Source organism: Apis cerana, linkage group LG5, assembly GCF_029169275.1.
Source record: "Apis cerana isolate GH-2021 linkage group LG5, AcerK_1.0, whole genome shotgun sequence".
Taxonomy (NCBI): Eukaryota; Metazoa; Arthropoda; class Insecta; order Hymenoptera; family Apidae; genus Apis; species Apis cerana.
In genome coordinates, this window is record NC_083856.1 from 659,786 (window position 1) to 680,946 (window position 21,161).

General features: G+C 26.4%; 1 protein-coding gene across 2 annotated transcripts in view; it reads right to left on the bottom strand.

Annotated features, from left to right (window-relative positions):
• LOC108001314 (paired box pox-neuro protein) overlaps positions 1-21,161 on the bottom strand; it is a 90,099-nt gene that overhangs the window by 35,717 nt on the left and 33,221 nt on the right. Inside the window, exon 1 of one of the 2 annotated variants that reach the window (XM_017062262.3) lies at positions 6,909-8,925. The exons of the other annotated variant lie outside the window; for it this stretch is intronic. The gene's annotated coding sequence lies outside the window, so the exon portion shown is untranslated. Of the gene's footprint in view, positions 1-6,908; positions 8,926-21,161 lie in introns of those variants that run through there. 2 annotated transcript variants of the gene reach the window in all.

Below are 21,161 nucleotides of genomic sequence, written 5' to 3' on the forward strand. Positions count from 1 at the left end.
AATTTTAAGTAATATTAATAATATTAATTTTATTTTTAATTAGAAATTTTTAATTAAGTCTTATCATTATAATTTGGTTCAGATTTATAACGTTTTATTGAGATATGTTATTAAATATATTGAAAATTCAAAATTGAAAATTCTATTAAAAAAAATCATTAATCAATAGTAATATATAATCACATATATTCTCCTTAATTAATAATCTTATTAAAAAAGGAATCATAATTCTAACAATTATCTTTAGATTTGTAAAAATAAAATCGCTTTCTTAACGGAGGATTTTCTTTCAGAGGCGGTTATATTTGATTCGAAAAGATGATCGGAAATTCTTCGTGGTAAGTTTCTCATCGAACAGAGGACTCGGTACAATAAAATATCTCGGTAATGAGGATTGAACGATTATTATAAATCAAACAGGACCGGCAAACGCGGATCCTTCCCCGCATTTCTCGCGCGCCACGTGTTTTGTCGATGTTATTCTCTCGTGAACACGTGTCCCGCTTTTATTTCTTTCTCTCCATCTTATATTCTCCTCCTCCCTGCGGTACGTGCAAAAGTGACGTACGAACCGAACGCTTGGACTTTCCGACACGCTGGATTTTTCTACCTGTTCGCAAGGGGGCCGTTGCGAACAATTTCTTTTGGCCGCGCTATGATACCGATGTTTCAATTACGCTGCTTGGCCGAAACTCGTGCCTAAAGTCTTGATGGATGTCACGGGTAAAAAGAAGATGAATAGCCAAAGGCGTGTAAAAATTCTAAAAACGATGAAAAGAGTAATACTAGGCCGAGGAATAGTTTTATCGTTATATTATATAGTTTATTATATTATCGTTTATTATATAGTTTTATCTCGCGATATAAAAAAAATATATAATGATAAAAGTAAATAATCATTTAAATAAAATGTTGTGCGATGTTGTTTTAATTGTATTTGTATTTAATTGCATTGATAATTGTAAATAATCGCAATTTAAAGTTAGAATAAGGAGTGTGATGGATATATATGTATTTCTTACGTATATTTATCTTATAATTAATTCATCAAAAAAATTTCATTGGAAATTGATAAAAATTTCCAATTCTGGTTTTTTTCAAATTCTTCTTTATTATTATATCCAGTTATTTATTTATAATTTTATTAAATCTGGATAATTATTTTAAGGATCAAATTTTCAAGATCAAAATAGAGAATCGAAAAATTGTTCAACTTTTTAATATTTTGACTTTTATGAAATTTTTCATTTTCGGAATACTTCTTGCAAAGTAAAATAATAATATTTATGAATAAAAATTTTTTCCATTTTTCTTTTCGAAAAGTGACATTTTTGATTACTTAAAATATTTAATAAAGATAGGTTTAGGAAATTATTGGTTTAAAATTATAAAAATAAAATTATAATTAATATATCTATTATTATGTAAAATTCTTGAAAAGATTCATTTTAACATTCTCAAAAATTTTTTTTAGAAATTTATAGGATTTTTTACTAAAAAATTAAAATATTTTAATTAAAATTAAAAAATTGTTGCTTTTCGATATAATTGAAGAATAATAATTATTAATATTTTAATTTTAATATATACTAAAATCGATAACTTTCAATGTAGGGATATAATAATATTATTAATTGTGATTCTTTAATTAATTTTATTGTTTTATATTATTTGAAAATTGATTTTTAATTAAATAAAAACAATATAATGCATTGATTGTGTAAATATTAAATATATAAAATTAAATATACAGAAACTACGATTATATTTACTAAAAAACTTACGAATAATGTATAATTGTGGTGACATCAATGCCAGCATAAGACACTAATCGAACTCCGAAATTTAAAAGAATTTCTTTGAATCCATGCAAATTTCTTACGCATTTAATTTAATTTAATTGATACTATGTTTTCTAGGATAAAAAATTGTATCAAATTTTTCATAAAGAATTCTTCATTTCATTCACTGTTTCATATCGAGTCACGAACATAAAAACAAACCTTTCTAACGTTACGATATGCATATAATCCAACAAAGAAGAAAATTCTAAAAAGAAATTTCTTCAAAGTGATTTCTAAGGGATAAAATACATTAAAATCATTATTTTTCATAAAACATTTATTATATTTAAATTTTTAGTATTTTGGTTTGAAATTTTTATATTTTTGTCTTTGATTAAATCGTCACATTACATGTGAAATATATTAATTATACTTTGAAAGAAAAGAATAAATTAAATTATCGAATGCTGATATGAATAACTGATTAATATCTTAATTAACAGTATTCTGTAATATTTTATGTTCAATAAAAGATTTTAACGGTATTTTAACGGATTTTCATTTTCAAGTAGGGAAACTGCAAAAATTTTACTGCTTCAACAATTAGAAAACGAGAAAGCGGAATCTATACCATTGTCCATTTGAGTTTCTAACGTATAATTTTTTATAATGCATTCAATTTTTTTCCAAATAAATAGACCATCATTGTGGAATAAAATAATAAATATTCTTCAAAAATAGATTTCAATATATCATGTAATTTTGACATCAAATTATTCAAGATTTATATTTATATAATCTTAATCTAATGTATCAGAGAGATTTAAACAAATTAAAATAAATAATAGAAAATTCAAAATATTTCCATAAACAAATATCATTTGAAGATAATATATTATATTTAAATATAAGTGTCAAACATGATTATGTCTATTTTTCATTCATTAATTTTTTAGATATATATATATATGTAATTTGAGTTACATGTTACATTATATACTATTATTTCAATATATTATTTTAATAATATTAATAATAATTAGATAAAAAAATGCTGTTTATTCGATGTACTATTATTTAAATTATTACTTCCTTTCCTTTCAAAAAAAATACTTATCTCAAAACAGTACAGTAACAATTGTATGAATTTATATTGAAATACATTTGAAATCTTGTATCATATGAATAAAAATAAAAATATTTATTTCTATATATATAATTCAAGAATTTTTACGTTTCCATGTTTCACTATACTATTTCAAAGAAAAATTCATTCACAAAACTTCCACAAAAATCATACGAAAAAATAAAAATATTTATCTCTATTTATTCAAGAATCTATTTTTTTCAATTCTCCTTTGTATTGAAATTTCCTTACGTATGGTCCAAAAGTTCTTGCGTGTTCATGCTTCTCATCAATTTTGTATTTATAGCTGTATTTTACTTTGAAACTTCGCAATAGTACGCAATTTCCTTCGTTATATCTTTTTTTTTACCCCGATTTCGTCCACTCGTAGAAAAGATTCGATTTGAGAACCACAGGCGGTAAATCGCCGGTAAGGTCACGCTTTTACGTGTAAGCCCTAAGCGAAATCTAGTTTTTGTTTATTCATTAGGTTACCCCGCGCTTTAAGTGGTACGTGGAGAAGGCTTGCCCTGACATAGCCAACGTTACACTAGAATGGGAGAAGGGTGGCAAGGGAACGGGGGTGGACCGCCGTATCTCCGATATGCCACCAGCCATAAAAATCTGAATATATTAGACCTACATGCACACGACATCTCGCTCGGATCGTGAACACGTTACCCACGATAATCTATGCTCGTTTCTAGCACACTTTAACACGTTTCTGCGTATACACTGGCCATGGCTACCGTAGCCATTGGCTGACTTCTTCTTTTATCTGCCTTTTCAAAATTTTACTTTACTCCCCTTTTTGCTTCTATGTTTTGCTCCTAACGTTTGAAAAATCATAACATTGACTTTCTTTTTTTAAAAATAAAATAATTGGATGCTTCAATGTTTCAAATATAATTTTCAATGAATTGGTATACCTAAGGATCGGGTTGATTCTAATTGTTTTCAGTCAGAATAATATTGTTGACCCTTTCTTTGTATCAAGATTCAAACAAATCAAAAATACTTAAACATGATTTTTAATAAATAATTTGCAATAAAAGATTAATAAATTTAAGGATCAAGAGAAGACTCGACATTAGTTCTTTCAAGTTTTAATTATTAATATAGTTGGATTATAGTAAATTTTTTTCTTACTATATATTTTTTTTTACTATATACATATTGAATATTATAAAATTAAATAATCTTTCGTCAGTCCAATCCAGAGCTTATAATAACGAATGATACCAATCGAGAATTAATTTTAACATAATTATTTATATAATTATCAGAAAAATGCTTGTTATTAATATTTTGTAAATTTTTGTTGATACCATGAAAAATATTCATATCATGTTCCTAAATTCTCTAAATAAATAAAATAGCATCTTTACAATTGTAACAAACACATCTTTTCGAGGCTATGTCATTCAAGGTTAACCTGGAAAGCGAACAGCATAAGCTTGTCGCTTATCGGCAACGTCGGCTACAACCACGGATTTAGCGGAATCTTTACTTTTTTTCTTTTCTCCCGTTCGAATATATCGAAGCGTCGAGCACACCAAGAGACCTGGTGAGCTTTCGAGAGCGCGGCGGAGCAGCAACGAGCAAAAAGGGTGGACGAGGGATTGGAGGGGGGTAATTAGAATAATTCGGGCCGCTGTGGTTCACGCCACACGGACGAATTTGCATTTTAAATGAAGCAATGGCGTGTCAGAGGCCTCCGGTGTGCCGGCCAAGCAGAGCGGCAGAACTTTGTGTTTTATAAGGAACTTTAATATTTATCGCATATATTCAAACCGAATAAACGTGTATACATATATATATATATATATATACATACATATATATATACATAAAATACACACATACAAAAAAGTAAGCACGTATACATAGGAACATGTGTCACGTTATATACATGTAAGATGTATATTCACGGTTTTCTTCTTTAGACGCAATCACGGGTAGTTCGATCGTTCATACTCGCGTTCTTCCTTTCCTTCTTTTCGTCGATCGAAAGAACCGGCATACGGTTAGGTTGCTCTGTAAGCCGAGAACCCTAACGGTGGATCGTTATCGCGTAATTAGCGCCGCTGATTTTCGTGTTATGTCATTGACACGACCGCGCGATGATACCCTTCATTTTTGGTTATCGAGAAACGCCGATGGGAAGAGTAGAAATTGCTCGATGATCAGTGAAGGAAGTGGAGGCACGGTCACACACGTGTTCTTTTCCTTCTTTTTTTTTTTCTTGTTCTTTTTTGTCGTTCGTGAGAATTCGATGATGATGATATTTTTGCTTTGATTCGAATAATTAAATTTAAATTCGAATTAAATATTTTACAATGTTTTAGGATGTTTTAGAAAGTTTGAAAATGTATCGATGATTATATGTAAGAATAATTACACGATTCGGATATTTTTTGATTCAAATATACGAATAATTAATGATGATTGCAATAATGATTTCAGAACTCTGATTTCAGAAGATATATTTGATTTGATTCGAATTGAAATTGAATTCGATTGAAAATGTTTTGGAATTTTAAAGATTTGATATCGATGAATGAAAAGATAGTGTTATTTATTCTTAAGTTTTTAAAGTTTTTAAATTTAAAGTTTTTTCTATTTTTCTTTTACTATTGTCTCTAAATTTTATTTTGAATTTTTTTAAGATTGGCGAAGACACGAAAAATTTTATGAATGTGAATATTGATTGAGTAAATTCAAATAATCAATTGATTATTGGAATATGGATTGAAATTTTATATCTAAATTATTTTTATTTCGAGAATTACATTTTATTCGATTTTATTTCTTAGAATATTTTATGAATGTATAAAGAGATATTTGAATCGATATTGTAGATCAACGAAGATTCTGTATAATTTCATAATTTTGTTAAAATGATATATTATAAATAAATTTTCATTCCTTATATTTTTAGAAAATAATCGGAGCTTTTTATATTATTTATATATTATAACTTTTAATTTGATTAATTTAATTTAGCATATGAAAGATTATTATTTTTCTATTTATATAAAAGAATATTATAAATAACTAATTTAATGTTATTTGAATATATTGTTTAAATACAAATCTATATGCTTTAAAAATTATAAAAAAGGAATAATTGAGAAATTCATAAAAAGATATCGGTTTATTTATCTTTTTAGTTATGAACATAAAATTTTCTATTAATCATTAAACAATTTTTTTAATCACAAATTTTTTTTAATATTTAAGAATAATTACATTACAAAAGTAAATTCTTATACCGTTTATAAACTCACTGAGTTTATCTAAATGAATGGATCTATTCGAATAATTTCATACTCATTAAAATATTTTAACTTAAAACTCTAATAAGTTATGCAAATTATCATTATATAAACGTATTAAACTTTTATTAAACAAATAATATTTTGATTTATTACAGATTACATCTAATTATCCAAAGAAAATTTCAAATATTTTCTTTAAAAATATTTTCTTTAAAAATATGAATAATAATTAATATAATATCAAAATTATAATAAATATTTAACATATAATATTTCTCAATGCTATTTAATTGCATCTTGTCTATAATCAGAAATGAAATTTTAATTTTTTACAAACAAAAGAAAAATTAAAACAATTAGATTTCTTCCTTTAATTTAAATTATATATATATATATATATATATATATATATATATAATATATAAATATAATATATATTATATATATTATAATTTATTATATAGAATAATAATTATATTGAATAAATTGTTAACATACTATCATACTAAAAAGATACTATTATTGTATTTAAATTGATAAATAAAATAAAATCTACTAAAATCTAATCTAATAAATATATATATATATACATTTGCATGTACATGAATATATATAAATTTTAAGATATTATATAGATATAAATTTAAAAAAACATCACAATTGCTATATTCTTACAAAAAAAAATATAATAAAAATCATTCTTAATATATTACATACCTGTTGATATTTGGCTCAGCAAGAATTACCTCTTCCACTTCTCATCCGAAAGGATAGATGTATTTCCTCTAAATGATCGATGTTTCCTTCGTTAAAATCTTTTCCAGAAGTTCTTTTAATCTTCCACTGTTTTGATACTTTCAGACACCATAATTCTCGCCATAATTCAGACACCGTGATCTTCCGTGACACTTTTCGCAGAAAGCGCAATTCCGCTTTCACAAGTGTTCGGATATGTTGTGTTCTAGGAGAAATCAGACTTTATAATGATACACCTACGATATGTGACAGCCACGAGGAGTTTCTCTCCGATCGAATACCGTGTAGAAAGACCGACACGTTCGATTGTCTCGTTAATGACTCGCGATTAACCCGATCAGTTCGTAGGACTGTTAAATGTCATCCTCGAGTTGGCTTCGAGGCACCATCATGTCGCTTCCTTTCTGTTTGTACAATTAACACTCATCGTTTCTCATTACGTCTATATTTGTCTATCAAACGAAATATCTGAATATTCAAAAATTTAATTCAGTCTATCAAAATCTTCAGTTTATATATTTTTGTATTTTTTTAATTTACAATATATATATATATATAAGAATTAAAAGATTTATATATAATCTCGATTTCTCTTTCTCTCTCGTGAGACTTGAATGAAAACACGATGACAATTCATTCATCAATCATTCACTGAGAAGAATCAACAAGATTTTTAATATCAATGAGTCACTTTTCCTCACAAGTTTCCTCAATTTCTGATTTTAATCTCCCTTTTCCATTCACCTCTCACTATACCTCGTTTCACTTCGATTCTTCTTCGATCCTCTCTTCTGTTGACCTAAATCAATTCTTTTTTTTTTCAACAGATTCAACTTTCCCGCCAATTATATCAAAGTCATTCAATGATCAGTAACCACCGAACAGTATTTCGAATTGATAATAATTCCGAAATAATATCTTCCTAATAAATATCGATGAAGAAACTTCTTTCGATCGATCGAAGTTTGACGAGTGAAAGCTCGGCTCGCACGTTGCTAGTCGCCGGCGCTCCAGTGGTACCGCTTCTCCTCTGTCTTCCTGGACCTCCTCCAGGCGCTGGGCACCTCGTGCGCGCGTGCAGCTACTCCTGGTAGCCGTCGGAGTGGCAGGTCCGCGCGACGAGGGCAAACGCGCGGTGGACGACTGCGGTTGGCCGGCGAGCGTGCGGCGAAAAGGACAGGCGGAAGGAGGGAGCAGGAGGGACTATTGAACTGTAGGAAAGAAGCGAAACGAAGGCGGGACGAAGAAGGAAGCATAGAGGGAGGGAGGTGTATACGGGAGAGACAGTGGTAGGAGGAAGAGGGGAATAGAAGAAATTTTTGGCGAGAAGAGATGAGGAAAGATGAAATAGGAGCGAAGAGGGAAGGAGGATAAGGGTTCGAAGAGCGAGACGAAGAAGGACGAAAAAGGAGAAAGAAGAGGCGGATGACCAGGACAAAATGATGTGGACCACGCGGAGGACACGACGTGTCTGAAGTGGGCTCGGCTCGGGAACCGGGGGTTACGGGCTTTGCTTTCGATTTGGTCCCCCGTACCCTGTGCCACGAGCGGTCCACGCTTCGGTCGTGGTGCCTGTTCATGCAGAAACGCCTACGTATGGGTGAATATTGTGGCGCGAGGGAGTTGAACGTAGGGTTTTGATGGCGATGAAAGAAGATGGAACAAGGGTTTATAGAGGGGAGAAGGTGACGGTAGCGTATCGTCGCGTGCTGAACGCGTTCGGTCGGGTCTGCCCCTGTGGCCCACCTTGCCCACGGCCGTGGCCCCGTGGTGAACGTAAAGTCCCCTTCGTCTCTCTGTTCCGGCCCGTTACCATCCTTCCTTTCTTTCTTTCTTCGGTTGTACTAAAGCTTCTCTCTCATCGACACCCACTCTGTCGTTTCGCGAGCGTTACCGTTTCCACGCGAACCATTCAGTCGCTGGGCTCGAAGGAAGAGGGAAGATTGGACGGAGACAGAGATACGGGGGTGGGCGGGCTGAGTGGCTCTTCTCCACAGTTACCTTTCCTCCTCCACCGAGTTTCTACTGGCGATCCTCCACTCCTACTACGCTCGGCTGCGCTACTTACACGAGGTGTGATTGAGTTGAGCTGACGTTTGGGTAGGTTCATGAGGAGGAGCGGCTTGTCGGGTCAGGGTTGACTTCGCACGACTTCGCCGATTGGGGTGGTGACTATGAGTGTGGGATGATTCTATTTATACGTTGAATTCGTTCCTTGTGAATTTAGATCGGTATATATATATTAGAAGTTTCGTTTCTTCGAGATTTGAAAATTAGTGTGGATTTGTTAATTATGATAAGTCGAAACTTCATTTTTTAGATTCGTAAAACTTTAATCTCAAAAGTTTTGAAAATTTTGAAAATTCTTAAAACCTGAATTTGTTCTTATTCTTTTTCCTTTCTCTTCTTTTTCTTCTAAGAAATAAAATAGGTAAGTACCTATCTATTTTATCAAATATTAAAATCTTGAAAAATTTCTATTTTGGCAATTCTTTAATTTCAGAAATCTGTAATGAATTAATAATAAAGTCATTTTTTTTACTATATAAAATATTACATTTCTAATTTTTATTTTTATGGATAAATTATTATAATGAACTGATAAAATTATATTAATTTTAAAATAAATTAAAATCTAAATACAAACTTAATCGAATTATTATGTTAATGAAAATAAATTCATAACATTTTTGTAAGATATTTTATTATTATAAGAAGAATTATTACTTATTATTATTAATTTCGAGATTTTCAAATTATATGATAATAAAGTTTTCATAATTTTTGAGTTTCGTAGAATTTCGAAGATTTTATTTCTAAATGAAGTTTCGAATGTTTTATTTCTTGAAATATTTGTTATTGATTCTGTTAAAGAAGAACAAGTTGTACATATACAGATATATATAATTATTTAATGTATTTATTATGTCTAACAAAATTTACATATATTTAGAAATATTATTATACCATTTGATATTTTTGAAATATGTTTCGATTAAATACATTAAAAAATAAATAAAAATTTATTGAAAATTAATAGAATTATTAAGAACGTTCGAAATTCTATTTTGAATAATTAAAGAAATCATGCGTCAAAATTTGCGCGGAATTTTATTTTGTACTCGTAAATAATTGCACGTACCGAAACAAAACTTTGGAAGCCAGTGAAATTGACTGCAATTTGATGATCAATTAATTTTTTTGTTTCTTACAGAGATAATTACTTTCGTGTATTTATTCTTGACTGTTTTAATCCATTCCTAGTCGTCGTTTCATACTTTTCAATGGTATTTTATATACATTTCCGTTCATAAATTAAAAAATATTTTTTCATAATTTTTTAACGAATTTATTATATTTCAATGAATTTATTTAAAAAAAAAGAAATCGTTTGAACTATAGAATTAATTTTATTTTTAAGCATTTAAATTATATCAAATATTATATTTGAATTTTTATTTTATTTTTTATAAATATTTATGATTATTGATATGCAGATTATTTAAGTATATGGTTTTCATTTGCTCAACAAAGAATCACATAAAACGAATTTTTCATAATTAAAAAAAGTTCTACGCTTTTATAAGAATCTATATAATGTTTTTATAATTTGAATTAACGATTCTCAATCTTTTTATATATGTATATTGTTGAAATCAAAATTTGTAATAGGATTTTAAAATCGAGATAAATTTTCTTTTTTTTTTTTCTAATTTCGTTTTGGAAAAAATTTATTACAGAAAAATAAAATTGAAATATATAAGAATTAAGATTGTATATGTTAACATTGGAAATAAACTTTTGGATAATAAAATTATTATATGGTAAATATATTATAGCAAATTATTATCTAATTCCTTATTATAATTAAAATTATTATTCAAGAATCGCTAATTTGAATAAAATAAGAATTTTCTAATAATTTTTAAGATTTTTTAAAATTTTTCTTAAGTGTTCCAATGAATTTATACATTTCCATGATAATTATGTATATATATTATATATATATATTTCTTCTAGCTTGTAGTATATTGCAACATGTCTAAAGTTTTTTAACTTTTAAAAACTTTTCTTTACACAATTTATTTTTATTATTTATCGTGTTCAATGAAATCAAATATTAAGTTAATAATTTCATAAGTTAAATTAATGATATTAAAAGGAATTAAAAAGGATTTATAAGAAACTTGCATTTATGAATCTCGAAATTTCAGAATTGTTCATTGTTATTTCAGAAATGTTTCGTGAATTCTTTGCAATTGAATATAATACACGCAAAATTTCTAGAATAGCGTTACACAGATTTTATAAATTATTTATTTAATTATATATTTTTTTTTATTATAAAGGAATTTTTTTTCATTATTTGATATATCTAAAATTTAAAACATTGTAATAGGAAAAATACAGCATTTAAAATACCAATTTATTTAAAATGAATAAAAACTTATTGTATATGTAGATTTATTGAGAATAAATAAAATTACATAAAAATGTAAGGAAATTAATAAATTATTATATTTCAAATTGTGAATAAAATATTAAAAAATATAAAATATCTGAAATTTTAGATTTAATTAAAAAATTATATAAAATAATGATTTTATTAAAGATATTGTAAGTAATATTTTATTAAATTAAATAATATTAGTATTATTTATTTATTAAAATTATTTTCTTTTATAATTTAATGAAATACATAAACACAATCTATAATATTAAATAAACTATAATATTAAATAAATATTGATTTTTAGTTAATATTATTTATAATAATTCACAAACATAACTTTCAATATTATAATCATTATATTTGCGTTTTATGAAATTTATTCTTATCCTTTTTTATCATAAATATACTTTATATTGCAAAATATTTTTCTCAATAAATTTTCCTATAATTTTAAAATATTCCAAAGTATTTTTATTTTCAATATTCCGAATTGAAACTTAAAATCTCATGTTATATTTTATGTCACGGAATATTTGCAAAATCCAAAAGATACTATAAAATTAAAATGTAAATGACTAGATTAAATGATTTACTTTAAAGTTGATCATATTTTAATTATGATTTTGAATGATTGAATACTTGCTGAAAAAATTTTTCCAAATTTTTACAATTGTTACATAAATTTATATACATCTAATGTATATCATAGAATACTAATATAATTCATCCCGAAAACATTTTTTGTGAATCTCTTAAAAATAAAAAATAAAAGTTCAACAAAGAAGGACGATCATCCGAAATTAGAAATTGTGTAATATTCCCTATTTGAGGAAGATATAATATAATCGTTCCAGTCATGGCACGCGAGTATCACATATAATATTTTACAACGAAGATTCTCTTGTGCGTTCCAGGAAAAATCGGAGAAGTTTGATCGCGAGCCATCCCTTTGGAGTCCTTGGTCCGGCATTTTGCTCGGTTTCTTGCGCAACAGAACCAATGAACAGTACCTTCTACTCGACAATTATATAGGTCCTGGAACATTCTTTGGACGAAACGTGGAATTAAACCGATGGGTTAAATGATCCACGCGTGTCCGCGAATCGTCGTTTCGTGAACGATCACGAAGGTCGTGGCTATTTGAGAAAAAGGAATCCATCCGTCACTCGGAAGAGGAAGAATGATAATTTGTGAGAGCACGCGTGAATATTGGACGGCCGATTTTTTGCGCGATTTTTTCCCGTTTTTTGCTCTGCCTCTTCCTAGTCGTGGTTCAGTAAAACGTCAATTTTCTGGATTTATGATTTAGTGAATTCTTGGTTATTTGGATGAGAAAGAAGAAGTTCTGAAAAGGAGACGATTGAAAGATTTAAGGAATAAAACGATTGTAATTGATTGAAGTTATTAGATAGATATAATTAATTTTATTAACGATTTTGAATCGTATTCTTTTTTTTCGAATAATTTTTTGTTAATATTATGACACCGCAGTGATTATGTGAGAAACAAGTGATAACTTTATTTTTATTGATTTCTAATGCACAATTTATATTTTTTAATTTGATGATTCAGAAAATATATTAATTGATTAAAAAATACAAATTGAATGATTTTACGATAAACATTGTTTTATTAAATATAATATAATATACATAATATATCTATTTCAATTACATAAAAATAAAAATATTCCTTATATTATATATAATATCTATTTATTTATTTTGTGGATTTCCTACATGAATAATAATAAAATCATAGTGGTACAATTCTAATCGATAGAAAATTATATAAACTATAATTTCACATTATAAATTTATTTTAATATATTAGTTTCAAATTAAAGATAATTCAATATCGAAACTAAACAAACTCGAAACTAAAAAAACTCTTTCCCAGTTTAATTAACATTTCTAAAAATGATCTTCTTAAAATAATTCCCATGTGATTTATACGATTATGATTCTCAGCTCTCTATATATTTATTCATATATTATATCTATATATTCATATATTATGTAGAATTGTATAAATATAGAAATTATATAATTATTATCTTTAAGTGAATAATATATTAATTTTTAAGTGTGTTTCATTTAATATCCAAATGCGTGGGATAATATACATTTAAAACGCGGGATAGAAATTCAAGTAAGATGAAAGCAAAAATCCTTTTGCCGGCGGGTTAATTTAAAAGCTGGTCGATTAGTTTATTAAACCGGTACCGAGCAAGATGTCAAAGTCTGAATTCCACGGCGTCAAACAGGACGCGTAAAAGCCTTGGGGCACGTTTTCAAGAGCAGCAGGACACCGCAAATTTACAACCGGCGGTAATTAAACCTGTTCGATGCGTTCGGATAAAAGAAGAGGAGAGGCATCGTGCACCTTCTACACACGTGCATACAATAAGTCACCCTGTTCGAAAACGGAACGGTTATATATACCTATGGCTCGTTCACGACCAATGGCGGTCGCTACCGTTTCACAAGCCGCCAAAAGAGGATGGTCTCATCTGCCTCGAAGGGACGATTTAGGAAGATAAAAATCGAAGCGCTCGGTGTGGCGATTCTCCTATGCCATTCCGTGGTTTTCTTCTATCTGCTCGGTTATCGCGACAACTTTGGTTCCCTCGTCCCCCGCCCCGTGATACGAATCGATCTTGGTTGAGCTTTTACGAAAACGTGCCGGCCTCTAAATTATTCTACAGGAACAGGTGCATGGTGGAAGGACAAGTCTGTGACATTTTTACTTGTGTAATAATATATTACAGGTCGCTGTTAAAAATTGTAAAGGGAGAGGAATGGAAAATGAAGTTGAAGTTGTTATAATTTCATATTTGATAATTATTTGGAATAGAGTTTAGAGAGATTGTTTAATTAAGATATGTCTTTGACTTGAATTGATGCATAATTTTACGATATATAATAGGATAAATAGGATATTATGAGGAAGAGATTGCAATTTTTTAATTATAATTATGGAATTTTCAATAGCTTATATGTATGATATAAATTAATATAGATTCGACAATAAAAAAATCATAAAATTTTGAAAAATATTTTTGTAATAATTTATATAAATATGATATATTTAAATATCCATTTAAATCTTATGTATAATGTAGAGATATATATAGTCATATTATGCAAAGATAAAAAATAATATTTAAATAATTATTAATCATAGTAAATAAAATATAATAACTATAATTATCGGATAACTATTAGAAGAATTAATTAAAATTTATTTTTAAAAACTAATAAACAATTACAAAATTGATGAATATTAAATCTTACAATAAAATTATTATTTTATTAAATTTAAGATGAGGAAGATAAAATGAAAAATTGTTTAAATAATGATATTTAACTGATAGATATATCGACAAATTACATATATAATTATGTTGCATTCTTAAATATTTAATAAGTTTTTCATAAGAAATTTGTTAATAGATTGAACTGTAATAGATGATGATAAATATTTCTTTTAATTTTCAAATAGTCGTTAAATTGTAAATCGAAATATGCAAATATGAATAAAGGAAAAAATGATGGATGATGGAATTAATAATCTATTCAGATGAATAATTTCTTTATAGAGATTAGAATTGTAATGAAATGATGATATAAATTTTCAACATATATGTAATTTTAAAAGTGCGTTTCAAAAAAAAAAATATTATTATATACTATTATTATATACTAATCTCATTCTTATTTTCATTTGATATTGCAAATTGAAATTTTTTTAACTTACAAAAAAAATATGTCATAAATAATTATATGAAACAAATTATATATATTATTTACATATTAAAATACTTGCATATGTTTTAAATTCAAGAATACATATTTTAAAAATCCTAATTTATTTATTTTTAAAATATAAAAATAATATTTATTATTTTTATATTATATTATATATATATAATGTTATTACAAAAAATAAATTATTATTACAAAAATTCTTTATTGATTCGTTCTCCAATGATTTTACAAATCGTTCTATTCTAAGAAAATTAAGTTTCATGAAGCCTAACGATGTTCATCATTCTTTTCCGATGTATGGACTTGTTTAATGGATCGATGACTCGATGACAAATAAGAGAGCAAGCAAAACACCCTAGGCGCCTGTAACGACCCCCTATAGTGTGATTGTGGAGAACTCTCGACTTTCGAGCGTGCCATAACCGCAAAAGTCGCCCTCTCATCCTCTTTCTTCTCCCCCAATTTCGTTCGTTTGCCAAAGCAGGTTGCGCTTGTTCACGGATCATCGCCGGTTAACCGGTGTTTCCAACCGCATTGCGGTTTCTACAAATGGTATACCATACACTGTTTGAAGAACACGATGTTGAAATTTAGGGTTTGGATATTCAGCATCTGGCGCAAAGGTGGGATTGTAAGTAGTTTTTACTCGCGAAAGATTTTTTTTGCAACAGTTAACAAGGGAACATTGAACGTTTCGTCAATGTTTTCAATGGTTGATTTTTGTAGTTCGAAAAAAGTTTGAGAAAAAAGATTGGGAAGATTAAGTTATTGTTATTCTGGAAAAATTGCGGTGCTTTTTATTTCTTTAATTATAACCTGTAATTTTAATTTATAATTTTATCGACTTGATTAAAAATAAAAATCAAAGTTTTTACAAGTTATTCGATTAATTATTATTAGTTATGTTATGATTTGATTAAAGATTTATTATGAATTTAAGAAATATCTACATATATATACTTATTTTTTTAAAATCTGTAAAAATTATTTCTTTGTGTATGGTAAATTAATATATTCGGACGATTGGAATGTCCAGAGCTAAAAGTTGTACAAATATACAAAAATATCAATTAAGATTTGTTTTAAATTATAAATAATTGAAAATTGTATTAGATAAAGCAAGAATGAAGCGATTCTAATTTTATTATAGCGACGTTTGACTGTCATAAAATATTCTTAAACCTTATATGTATACTTCCTTCAATTTTATAAAAATTTAATATAAATAAAATATATTTAGAAATTTTCTATATAATCGAACTATCCTATCTTTGATATTATTAATTAATTTTGTCTATTTTTGTATTTCTAACATACAATTAATCGCAAAAGTATTGATGCATTTTATGCGAATTAATAAGTTATCAGAATTGATGATAATCCCATTTTATATGAAACATTGTAAATATATAGATATTAGCATAATATCTATATCTATATATATATATATATATTGATAATGATAAAAAATAGAGCAAAATATTAAAATATAAAATATTCAACTTTTAATACTCTATTATTTTGTTATAAAAAGTATTTCCAATCGAAATTGTATATAAAAATGAAAAAATGATAAAAATTTGAGGATTAATTTAACATACTCAAGGAAATTTTTCATCGAAAAATAAATTGCTCTACATATAAGCAAATTTGGATATTTTAAGAAATTTTCAAATTGTATTATCTTAAAACTACTTTTTAAAATTTTTAAAATTTAAGAAATAGTTTATTTTCGAAATAAAGTATATCTGTAAATAAAGTATTTCACATGGAAAGTATAAATAAGTATATCTGCAATTAAATGATTTATTTAACATTTTACAAAATAAATTATTTATTATTTATAATTATTATTCGATTTCGATAAAAATAACTGGTTTTTTAATATACAGTTAAATATCAAATGTTTATATTATTTTTGCTTTTAATTAACGTTATTACACCCTATGATAATATTATATTATATTTACTGCTCAATATATATATTTTGAAAGTTGTTTCAAAAACGAGTTCTTCATTTAAAAATATAATTTATTTCTTCGAATAATCAATTCTTTAATTTATTATTTTCTCAAAAATATATTTTCTCTCAAATTCTTTTATTAACTAACCAAAATAAAGAACGTAAATTGAAATTATTTAACAAATAATATAAAATATTATTTAAAATAATTAATTTTTAATTATATTTAAATAAATAAAATTTGATTTACATATTATACTCTATATACAAAATTTTTATTAAAATTAATTTTTTAAAATGTATAAATTTCTTTATAAATAGCGTGATTTTATGATTGATAATATATATCAATTCGTTATTATTGATATTATCCATATTTATTAACGGATAATTTGTCAGTTCCCTTAATCGTCAAAACGTTTTCCAAATTCGTAATGTTTCCCACGTAAGCACAGTGTCGTTGAAACTGGGGTAAAAATTGCGTGGCGTCTTCTTATCAGATCGTGCGCAACGTTAGCCAGAGGGGTAGGCTCGTAATAACAACGGAACAACCCCTAACGAGGAGAGGATCAGATGGTTCGAATAGATTAATCTATGCCCTTGTGCGAGCCGCCGGGGAAGATTACGACAGAATGCCTGTGTCTTACCCTTTGTAACTGTGTTTCATCGCGGAAATAAGAACAGGTGAACAATTCTAAACGATCATCTTTATTGGTGTAATTCTGAGTTTATTTTTAATATTATTTTTTAATTTTTGATTAGATATAATTTTTTCAATAAATTTTTTTTAACATGCAACACAAAATTTTTAATTTGAAACTATAGTTGTAACAAATATGTAGTCCAAGATTTATAAATAAAAAAAATATAAACACTTTGATTTTTATTATAAGGAAAAGTTTATCATGATGAGTTATTATTAGTTATTTTTGTATACATTTTTAAATAATAAAAATCTTAATTGCTAAAATGCTACAGCAAAAAAAAAAAATTTAAAATCGTATAATTATTTTCTAATAATGAAAAAAATTTATTTTTAATTTTGTTTGTAAAAGATAAAGATCTTTATCTGCAAAAGATAGAGATCTTTTTTCTCTGATCAAATAAAAAATTAATTTTTGAAATAATATATGTCTTTTAAAATATAAATTTTGTTCATTTTTAAATATATTTTTGCACTCATGATTCCTATTTTTATTATATTATCAATTTTAATATCTTTAATATCTTTCCTCTCATATCATAAATTTAAAATAATATATCAAATTAGAATATCAAAATGAATATGTAAAACGATGTTCAATATATATATATATATATGTTCAATATAATATATATTCAATATATTCAATATATATAATAGATAAGCAAATTAAAAATGATTACAAAATGATCATTTTTTTTACTAAAAAATTATTATATTTTTTTATAATAAGAAATTTGTTAAAAACAAGAATTATACTATAAATTACAGAACAAAAATTTATAAAATTAATGGATATGATAAATTTTAAGTTATAAAAATATGTAAAAGAATTTATTGATCAAATTTAGATTTTACAGACTTTATCCAAAAAAATTACTTATAATTTTCATTTTTATTATTTATTTTATTATTTAATAATAATTTTTATTATACATAATATATAAATAAAAGAAAATATAAAAATTATTTTTATTAGCTAGACTAAATTTTATTTTTATTAATTACTATATACATATTAGTAATTTATGTTTTCTCTCTTTGCTTTGATTACAGTTTGCTTTAATAGCCTATTTTATATATATTTTTATCACATTATTTATTTTTAGATGATTTTATCAAATCTCTTTTTAAAATCAATTTTTTTTATATTTAAATCAGCTAATTGTAACTAATGATTTATATACAAATATTTTAAGCAAATTTTTAATTGAATTGAGATCGGAAAAATTATCTGAGCATAAAAATATTAAATAAAAAAATAATAAGATATTATGAATCATATAAATATATAAAATATGTTAATAATTGATAAAATTAAATTTTGATCAGACTATTAAATTTTACTAAAAACATAAAAAATATTGAAAATTATAAGTGGATCCATTTTTTTTCCAAAGATTGTACAAAATGTCTCAATTTTTTTGGTCAAACGTTACCAATTTATGTAATGTTTTATTAAAATATAAACAAAAATATGAAATAATAACTAATTGGTAGCATTGATCAATATCATATAGAAATAGATTATCAATTTATTTTGTAATTCCATTCCAAAATATTGTTCGTTATTATATATGCAGAAAAGAAATTTAAAGAAAATAAATTGCATTATTAATTTCATAATTTTTTTTAATTTCAATAAATTTAATTTCATTACCTATAGAAAGCAACTTCTGTTTACTATTAAAAATTAGAAATAGTAAAGAAATATTTCATTTCATCCTAGTATCCAATTCAAAAGAGGTGGTCAATTTGCAAACGATTTGTTCAAGGAGGAGCAGGGTGAAGGATGAGCGCACGCGTGAAGAAGTATGCTACTCGTAGATGCACCCATAAAAAAAGAAAAGAACAAATTAAACACCAACAGCGGAACGAGAAGAGGACTCGACGTGCAAATAAAACCGGTTAGAACTATTAACTACCCAAGAAAAGGGAGTAGAAGAAGAGCAAAACAAGAAGAGAAAGAAAAATAACGCTAGTTAAGTTATAATGAGAAAGAAGAGGATAGAAAAGGGGATAGTCTTTCTCGCAAGACTATTTCCTTCGATGCAATTTCATCGACGGCAATTTCGTCGAAAGCATGCAGCTGCTTCTTCTTCTTTTTCGTGTAACCATCCACGATATTAGAAACCCCGGTTTCCTATTATCTTTTAGGCTTAGGAATCGTTGTCCTTTTTTTCTCTTTCTCTTTCCTCGACAAAATTTCACGGGATTCTGCCGTGATCGAACATTAATTTTGCGAACGAACTGACCGCTTTCAAAGTGGAAAAGGGTACGGCGAGGAATTTAGAAAGCGTGGCGTGTGCACGATCCGCGATCCACGCGAGCAAAAAATAAATCCGGTCGCGCAAGGTGTTCGCACGATTTTGATGAAACAATCAGGGCGGTGCCGATTATCATACGTAAGTTAGTTGGAGATTCCGAAACAAGTCCGGGCTACATCTTAATCTGTTCTAAAGCTTTATCATCGTGCAGCTTGCTTTTATTGCGATCCATCGACGTCCTTGTTGATCTTTAGAAACGAGAATTGGAAACGACGGATCGAATTGATTTAATAGATAAAGAAATAAGGATGATTTATTAAAAGAATCAAAGAATGCGCTCAAATATTTTGATGACATCTGTTTAGAATATGATTTGACATTAGTTTATTCTTTATATTTTCTTGATTTGTTGAATATATATATATATATATATATATATATATATGTTTTCTATGGTATAGAACATAAGTTTAATTTGAATATAGGGAATAATTAGAAAATGATGTCGTCATTTCAATTAATTATGTTTTGTAGCATTGCAAATACAAGGTTTTATATCTATTCATTGGAGAAAGTTTTTTAGAACTTTATTGATTATGTAAGAGGAAGTATGAAAATCTTAAGATATTACGGTGAAAATGATGTAAAAGATTGAGAAACACTAATAAAAAACATAATAATATTTGATAATATTAAATGCAATTATCTTTAAATTATTTATTGTACTAAAAATATATTTCAGAATTTAGAAAAGAATATAATTTCATATAAGTTCATGAATTTTTTTATACTAAAGTTTACTCTTTATTATTTATTTAAAACTTATTCTTTTCAATTACAATTATTTATCAATTTCAATTACTTTTATCTTACTTATCTTGAAATATCGAGAAATCTGAAATTTTATCATTTTCTTTGTGCCATTCATCAATTCAACAAAAAAAATTAGATTATTTTAAATCTTTAAAAAGTTGTCTTTATATAATGGATAGAAAAACGTATAAAAAAGCTTCTAATACTTCATCATATTCTCGAAATGAAAAAAGTAAGATATATTT